Raw genomic sequence first — 9,467 nt, 5'->3', positions numbered from 1 at the left:
TGTTGTTGTTGTTCAGTTGCTAAATCATGTTAAGACTTTGCATGTGACCCCATGGACTGCAGCATGCCAGGCTTCCCTGTGCTTCACTATCTCCCAGAGTTTCCTCAAACTAATGTCTATTGAGTCGTGATATCATCCAACCATCTCATCCTCTGTCACCCTCTTCTCCTCCTCCCCTCAACCTTTCCCAGCATCAGGGTATTTTCCAATGAGTTGGCTCTTCTCATCAGGTGGCCAAAGTATTGGTGCTTCAACTTCAGCATCAGTCCTTCCAATGAATATTCAGGGTTGATTTCCTTTAGGACTGACTCATTTGATCTTCTTGCTGTCCAAGGGACTCTCAAGAGTCTTCTCCAACACACCATTTCAAAAGCATCAATTTTTTGGTGCTCAGCCTTCTTTATGGTCCAACTCTCACATCCAAACATGACTACTGGAAAAACCATAGCTTTGAACTTTCTCAGCAAAGTGATGTTTCTGCCTTTAAATATGCCAAATTTGTCATAGCTTTTCTTCCAAGGAGCAAGTGTCTTTTAATATTGTGGCTGTACTCACAGTCTACAGTGATTTTGGAGCCAAAGAAAATAAAATATGTCACTGTTTCAACTTTTCCCCCATCTATTCACCATGAAGAGATGGGACTGGGTGTCAGTTTTTTAAATGTTAAATTTTAAAGCACCTTTTTCACTCTCTTCTTTCACCTTTATCAAGAGGCTTTTTAGTTCTTCCTCACTTTCTGCCTTTAGGGTGGTGCCATCTGCATATCTGAGATTATTGCTATTTCTCCCAGCAATCTTGATTCCAGCTTGTGAGTCATCCAGCCAGGCAGGCATTTTACATGATGTGCTTTGCATAGAAATTATATAAGCAGGGTGACAATACACAGCCTTGACTTACTCCTTTCCCAATTTTGAACCAGTTCCTTGTTCCATGTCCAGTTCAGCTGTTGTTTCTTGACCTGTATACGGGTTTCTCAGGAGAAAGGTGAGGTGATCTGGTATTCCCACCTCTTTAAGAATTTTTCGCAGTTTGTTGTGATCCACACAGTCAAAGGCTTTAGCATAGTCAGTGAAACAGAAGATTTTCTGGAATTCTTTTGCTTTTTCTATGATCCAACAAATGTTGACAATTTGATCTCTTGTTTCTCTGCCTTTTCTAAATCCAGCTTGTACATCTGGAAGTTCCCGATTTACATCCTGTTGAAGTCTAGTTTGAAGGATTTTGTGCATTACCTCGCTAACATGTGAAATGAGCACAATTGTATGATAGTTTGAACATTCTTCGGAATTTCCTTTCTTTGGGATTGGAATGAAAACAGGCCTCTTCCAGTCCTCTGGCTGTTGCTGAATTTTCCAAATTTGCTGGTGTATTGAGTGTAGCACTTGAACAGCATCTTCTTTTAGGATTTGAAATAGCTCAGCTGGAATTCCATCACTTCCACTACCTTTCTTCATAGTAATGCTTCTTAAGGCCCACTTGACTTCACAGTCTAGGATGTCTGGCTCTAGGTGAGTGACCACACCATTGTGGTTATTCAGGTCATTAACACCATTTTTTGTATAGTTTTTCTGTGTATTCTTGCCACTTCTTCTTAATCTCTTCTGTTTCTGTAGGTCTTTGCTATTTCAGTCCTTTATTGTGCCCATCTTTTCATGAAATGTTCCACTGATATCTCAGATTTTCTTGAAGAGATATCTAGTCTTTCTCATTCTATTGTTTTCTTCTATTTCTTTGCATCATTCACTTAAGAAGGATTCATCTCTTTTTGCTATTCTCTGAAACTCTGCATTCAGTTGGGTACATCTTTCCCTTTCTCCTTTGTCTTTCCCTTTTCTTCTTTTCTAGCTATTTGTAAGACCTCCTCAGAAAACCATTTTGACTTCTTGCATTTCTTTTCCTTTGGAATGGTCTTGGTCAGTGCCTCTTGTACAATGTTATGAACCTCTGTCCATACTTCTTCAGGCACTCTGTCAGATCTAATTCCTTGAACCTATTTGTCACTCCCCCTGTATAATCATAAGGGATTTGATTTAGGTCATACCTGAATGGCCTAGGGGTTTTCTCTACTTTCTTCAATTTAAATCTGATTTTTGCAATAAGGAGCTCACGATCTGAGTCACAGTCACCTCCATGTCTTATTTTTGCTGATTCTACAGAGCTTCTCCATCTTCAGCTTCAAAGAATATAATCAGTCTGATTTCAGTATCGACCATCTAGTGATGCTTATGTGTAGAGTCATTTCTTGTGCTATTGGATGAAGATGTTTGCTATGACCACAGTGTTTTCTTGACAAAACTCTGTTAGCTGTTCAATTCCGTTTCTTTGGCATTAGTGAAAATTCTAAATGAGTTATGGTTTAAAATGTATTTATGTGAGAAATATCTAGAGATATAAAATACTTTAAATAGTACAAATTAAGACTCATCTAAGATACTATTTAAAAGGAAATGTATAGCCTTAAATAAACACATTGGAGAAAATGGAAAAATAATGAACCAACATTAAATTAAAAGCTAGAATAGGAAAACTGAGTAAATACAAGAAAATAGTAGCAAGAAAATAACAGAATTGAAATTAATGAACTAGAAAGCAAAGTAACACTAGAGAATATTTTTAATGCTTGATCTTTGAAAAGATTAATAAAATGTATTTCTGGGAAAATTGACTGAAGGGCAAAAGAATAAGAGCAAATAAATATTACAGAAGAAAAAGAACACAGTGACAGATAAGGGCATAATTTAAAAATATAAAGAAATTCTACAAGCAAAATTTTGAATTCTTAGATGAAAAAATAGGAAAGGCTATATTTTTTAGACTAGAACAAACCCAATATTCAAAGCAGAATTAACTGTCAATTTGCTTTAAGTGCAAAAATCCTGAATAAAGTATTATCAAATACAATTCAGAAATGTCAGTTAAAAAAAAAATCATGATCAAGTGGATTTTCCAAATAATGCAAGGATGATTCTGCTGGGGTTTAGCACAAGCCACCCAGAGATGTACCACTCTGGCATGCAGATTATTTCAAGCTGAAAACAAGCAAGACCCAAAAGATTCAGGAATAATCTTTGACTTCCCCCTAACTGCCTAAAAGAGAAGAAAAAAAATTAAGATAGAAGGCCTGTTTAGGAAGGCGCTATCACCATAGATAACTGTAAAGTATGAACGAGCTGTGGTAGATAGCAAAGAACCTAGCAAGGTCCATTTGATCAAAGCCCTCTCTGTATCCCATTGTCTCTAGAAGACCCAGCAAACATTCATTTAACAAACAATTCTTTTCATCTTTCTGTAAATTATTTTACTTTCTTTTGAAGTTCCAGACCAATACCTCCTTATTTGTAGTCCCGAATGCCAAATGACTTATATACCTCGTCTTGCCTTACTATCTTTGGAATTCTTCAAGCTTATATGAATTCTCCATAAGTGTGTGATAAATTTGATATTCTACTGTTAATCTGTCTTATGTCATTTTAATTATTTGACCAGCCAAAAGAACTAAGAGAAGGCGGGGGTCGGGGCCGGGGGGAGGGGGGGGCGGGGGGGTTGGATATTCCCCTCCCGCACAATTCTGAATTAGAAAACCCAGTATTCTAAGATTCTTTGCTGAATGGATTATGATGGAAAAAATCCTATGACCCTGTAAATGTATGCTATGTGGCATTCAATAAAATTACTCATTTGTGTAGAAAAAACAAAAAGCAAAAAAAAAAAAAAAGAAGTCTTAATCAAGTAAGAACAGAAACACTTAGAGTAAACATTGCATTTAATGGTGAAACTTTAGAAGCATTCCCAATAAAGTCAGGAAGGATTCTTTGAGGTACTAATTAGACCAAGAGGAAAAAAAAGTTAAGAAAACTGGCCTTAACGAGGAAATAAAGGGGCATTTCCTTTTCTCAATAGCTCTGTGAATAGGCAGCCCACACAATCCACACAGAGACTTTCTATTGATGGCAATGGGATTAGTGTGAGGTTTAAGTACAAAACAAGCAATTAAGATCCACCCTTTGTTTAAAAGATTTCCTATGCAAGATGTTAAAGAGGCGGCAGGAGATCTGTCATCCTGTTGGAGAGACAAGCCCTCACATTAAGCCCTCACGTTTAAAACCTTATGAACTCTTTGGGTGATCAAACTTGGTACACTAATAAGTCAGGCGGAGTAACATAAGTCCAAAACATAAAAGTTTTCCAATTTTAAAAGCTTTCTTATGGTCATTAAACATTTCAGACAAATACTCATTATAAACTAATTGGTAGCAAATGTTCATTTGAAAACTTAAGCTGGCTTTGAGGTATAGTGGTTTGGTTTTGAGACTTAAAAAACTAAAATAATGAGAAAAAATTGTATGAGTATCTTTCTGTGCTTAAAATTTTCAGTCAGAAAAACCTATTGCTTTTTAGATGCCAAATCCAAATAAAGTGAGCCTTCTCATCCCAGAGTGAGAGAAGCTTTTCTAAATAATTTATATCATGAAGATAGTTTCTTCTGATGTGTCTTCCCCCTTTCCCGCTGTCATTCTCAAGATCTGTTGAGACATGTTTGTGAAAGTCTCCTTAAGTTTTGAAATCCTGAGGATTAGAAACAGGCATTTTCTGTAGAGATGCCTACCCATTCTTAGGATTCCATTACCTTCTCCTGTTGTTCTATAGAAACAAGATCTCTGGAGCATCATGGTGTGAACTGATCTAAGTATGTCAGTATCTCCACAGATAGTTTATTAGCATATTACTCAATGCTGCTGTAACTTCTTTATCTCACTTATTTTACAAATATTTCATCAATTCCACCAATGAGTCTACTTTAAAGAGTAGTTGCTTTCATTGTGACCGCAAAGGATCATAAATGTTTATGCAGGAAGGTTACAGAACATTAAGAAACTATCAGCTTTGCTGAGCACATGGAGGGTGCCTCACTCCAGTCCTGGCCCTGCTGCCTACAGAGAAACTTTTTAGTTTATTAACCAGGCAGCTCTAGCATCCAAAACAAGACCAGTTCACAGCTGTTTGGCCATGACTATGCCACAGAAAGCTGCTCTCAGAGAAAGTAAATGGGATGGAAGGGAACCATGTTCTGAGAAGCTCTGTCAATTCAGAAATTAAAACTGGTGTGGAAATGGTGATGAACATTATAGAATTTTGCTCTGTAGTCAACTCAACAAGCCACTGGCATTCCATTTGTTGAGGGCTACTTGGATCTACTCATCCTATCTATAGAATTTCTATCTTGTTTGAAATTTTTCAAATACAGCATTTAAAAAAACATTTATTCTCCAGTAAAAAAAAGAATGGAAGGAAGGAAGAAATAAAGAATCTATAGCATATGTAAACTATCTGATTTTCTTCATGTAATTATCTTTCCATGGTACAAGTCACTTGAATTTAACGGCTACTGTATAAATAATTATTCTTTTTTATTTTCCTCTCAGATATTTTTCCTTTCCTCTTTGTTAAATTAAATAGTTTGTCATCAACAAATTCTTTCCCCCTTGCTACTATTATTGTTAATATATTTGACTTGTGCTGTGCTGTGCTTAGTCGTTCAGTCATGTCCTACTCTTTGCAACCCCATGGAATGCAGCCTGCCAGACATCCTTGTCCATGAGGATTCTCCAGGCAAGGATAATGGAGTGGGTTGCCATGCCCTTCTCCAGGGGATCTTCCCGACCCAGGAATCGAACCAGGGTCTCCTGCATTACAGGTGGATTCTTTACCAGCTAAACTATCAGGGAAGCCCATATAACATCTTTCTATATTCAGAGTTAGCTATCCATCCTAGTCTTCATTCCTTATTTCATGTCAAGTATAAAATCCATAACTTGACCTCTAAATTTTGGCCCATGTGCACCAACCACCGTTCAAATTTCTCTTCTAAGGAAATTAATTTAAACCATCCTTTCTACAACACAATAGATTCTATTCATGAATATTCAGAAGTCACCATTTCTTATCCTTCGTAGAAAATTCTAATACCTAATAGAATCATGAAAGTGTAAAATCCCTCTGAAGTCAACTGGTCCATCTTCTTACCTGTAAGATTAAACTATCCCAGTATAATTAATTCTTATATGCTTTTACAGTAAAACAAAGAAATAAAGTCATTTTCAGTTCTTAGTTTGTTTTCAGATTTTAAGACACTGGGAAGTTCTGGAAGTAAGGAGTACCTGTTTTTGATGTTAGGATGCTGAAATTGAACATCAGATGGTACAAACATAATTCTGACATAACACAAAACCCTTCCAAGTTTCCTTAAAATATGAGTGCTACTGGTGATGACAATACTTTCCTCCCATAAATAGCATAATCAGAAATAGTTAAAAGGCTAGGTTATTTTATTGAATCAACCAACCAACTCAACTGATTTATATGATTTATATAAACTAATTATTCTATTTGTTTCACTCCATTTTTACATTTTCTATCCATTTTATTCCCATTTTTGCTCTCAATGTCCCTAAAATCATCACACAAGATAAAAATTTCAGAGGCAAATTTGCTGCAAACCTACTATGAGAACATCACATTGAAGATTGTTTTGCTTTCTCATTAAATTCATCTTATTCATTTTTTCTTCCCCCTAGTATTGAAAGGATAGATAGCTCTGTTTGGTTTTAGCTGATAGTAGTTTACTTGTGCCTGAAGACCAAAGGCTAAACAAATTTAACAAAAGTTAAAATAAATTATTAACACTGGAATTATATAACATCAGTTCAGTTCAGTTGCTCAGTCGTGTCCGACTTTTTGCTACCCATGAACCGCAGCACGCCAGGCCTCCCTGTCCATCACCAACTCCCAGAGTCCACCCAAACCCATGTCCATTGAGTCGGTGATGCCATCCAACCATCTCATCCTCTGTCGTCCCTTTCTCCTCCTGCCCTCAATCTTTTCCAGCATCAGGGTCTTTTCAAATGAGTCAGCTCTTCGCATTAGGTGGCCAAAGTGTTGGAGTTTCAGCTTCAACATCAGTCCTTCCAGTGAACACCCAGGACTGATCTCCTTTAGGGTGGACTGGTTGGATCTCCTTGCAGTCCAAGGGACTCTCAAGAGTCTTCAACACCACAGCTCGAAAGCATCAATTCTTCAGTGCTCTGCTTTCCTCACCGTCCAACTCTCACATCCATACATGACCACTGGAAAAACCATAGCCTTGACTAGACGGACCTTTGTTGGCAAAGTAATGTCTCTGCTTTTTAATACGCTATCTAGGTTGGTCATAACTTTCCTTCCAAGGAGTAAGTGTCTTTTAATTTCATGGCTGCAAACACCATCTGCAATGATTTTGGAGCCCAGAAAAATAAAGTCAGCCACTGTTTCCACTATTTCCCCATCTATAGCATGACAAGGTTCTTATTTACAGAACCATATACAACCCAAACTAATCGGGAAAGCAACAAAGCTATATATCTCCTAATGCTTATTTTGGATGTTTACACATATTATTATTGAATGGGATGTCAGGCAGAATTGCCTATGCTATTTAAATAATAATAGTAATCATAATTATTATTGGTATTATTGATAATAAGGTGGGCATCTGAGTTCAAGCAGGTTAAATGTACATGTACTGCATCTTCACCACACTTCACTGAAATTGCCTATGCTAACCTCACCAATGAATTATCCCCAGTTGCTGCAGCTCTGTTATTTTCCTTTCTGTTAACACTCCTGGTTTCTAGAATAATATTTTTTTTTTACTCTTCTGCTACCTCTATGTATGGGTTTCTGTTCACAAAACCATTTCTTAAATATTACTGTTTCTTTGATTCTTTTCTCTTATCTCCTCACAGTGTCAGTTACCATCTTGATTGTCCTGATATATGAAAATATAACATCTAACCTGAGCTTTTGACTCATATGTCTTATTGTCAGCTTAATATGCCTACCTGGATGTCCCACTGGGACCTTAAAACTAAGCTCATGATCTTTGCTCAGATCTTCTTCTACAACATTCCTTCACCTATTAATAATTCCAGTTTGTTCAATTTCTAAATCCAGAAAACTCAGTCATTCCAGCTTCCTTTGATGCTATCAAACCCTAAATAAAATTATTCTCCACATTGTCAATACTACCTCTTACATATTTATAAAACCTGTTCCCCTCTTGGTAGCTACTGCCTTAGTTCAAGCCAACATTGTTTCTTTCTTAGATTATAAGAGGTTCCTCACTGATCTCCCAGAAACCAATCTTGTTCCCCAAATGCCAGCTGCAATAATGCCACCAGGATAATCTTTTGAAAATGTTTAATACAATGCTATTGCTTTGGTTTAAACTGTGTCTCCTTCAAAATCATGTGTTGATTCTATCCCCCAGTACTTCAGATTGCGAGTTTATTTGGAAAGACAGTCATTGTAGATGTAATTAACTGAGGTCGTACTGGAGTAGGACGGGTCACTATGCATTGTTACTGGTGTTCTTATAAAAATGGGAAATTTGGACTCACCTATGTCATGGGGAGAACACCATGTTAACATAAGGCAGATGTCAGAGTGACACATCTACAGTCAAGGCATGTGAAAAATATTAGCAAACCATCAGAAACCAGGGGAAAGCATAGAACAGATTCCTCCTCACAGCTTTCAGAAGTAACCAGCTCTGCCAACACCTTGATCTCAGATTTCTAGCCCCCAGAACTGTGAGACAATACATTTCCATTGTTTAATTCCCCACCCATTTGTGGTACTTTGTTACGGCAACTCTGACAAATTAATACAACAAGCATGTATTACTTCTGCATGCTAGATCTTTAAACTGGCCAGTGTTACCCATTGCCGTGGTGGTGATGCTGCTGTAGTTCAGTCACTAAGTTGTGTTCGACTCTTTGCAACCTCATGGACTATAGCACGCCAGGCTCCTCCTGCCTCAAGTCTGTGATGTCAAACTCAAACAGCGTAATATATAAGACCCAACCTGCTTTTGGTTATTTACCCTTTCACTTTTGTTTTTCACTGCTTTCCTATTTACAACAATTCACTTCTCTCATCACGAGATGTTCACATATTTTTGTATTTGGTGGCCTTCTGCCTGAAGCTTTTCCACTATCATTTACTGGGTAAGTTCAACCTATCCATTATGACATGTGCATGACATTCTCTGAAATACTTCAAGGCAGAGTTGGATTTCCATCCTCTGTTCCGTTGGATTTCTTCTCTTACCTCCTCTTTTGTGGTGCTTACCAGGACACTTTTCTACCTCCATTGATTCTCCTTGCCCACCCATTCATACCCTACATATTGAATTTAAGAGAAGAGATCTTGACATAGTCATTGGGCACAGTGAAAACTAAATAAATATTTTAAATAGATAAATGAGTCCAGACATTCTTCAACCCTCTCTCTACACACTAAGTGACCCTTTCTCTTTCTCATCAGTGTGCCTAGATACTCCATGCATCCATTTTTTAATTATTCTATTTTTTAGTTAAAAGGCTAAAATTTTTATTTTTTTAGTCAGATGATTTTTTTAAGTTGATAAT

This window comes from Odocoileus virginianus, chromosome 14 (assembly GCF_023699985.2).
Source record: "Odocoileus virginianus isolate 20LAN1187 ecotype Illinois chromosome 14, Ovbor_1.2, whole genome shotgun sequence".
Lineage (NCBI taxonomy): Eukaryota > Metazoa > Chordata > Mammalia > Artiodactyla > Cervidae > Odocoileus > Odocoileus virginianus.
The sequence above is the reverse complement of the archived record's forward strand: the minus strand, read 5'-3'. Positions refer to the sequence as shown.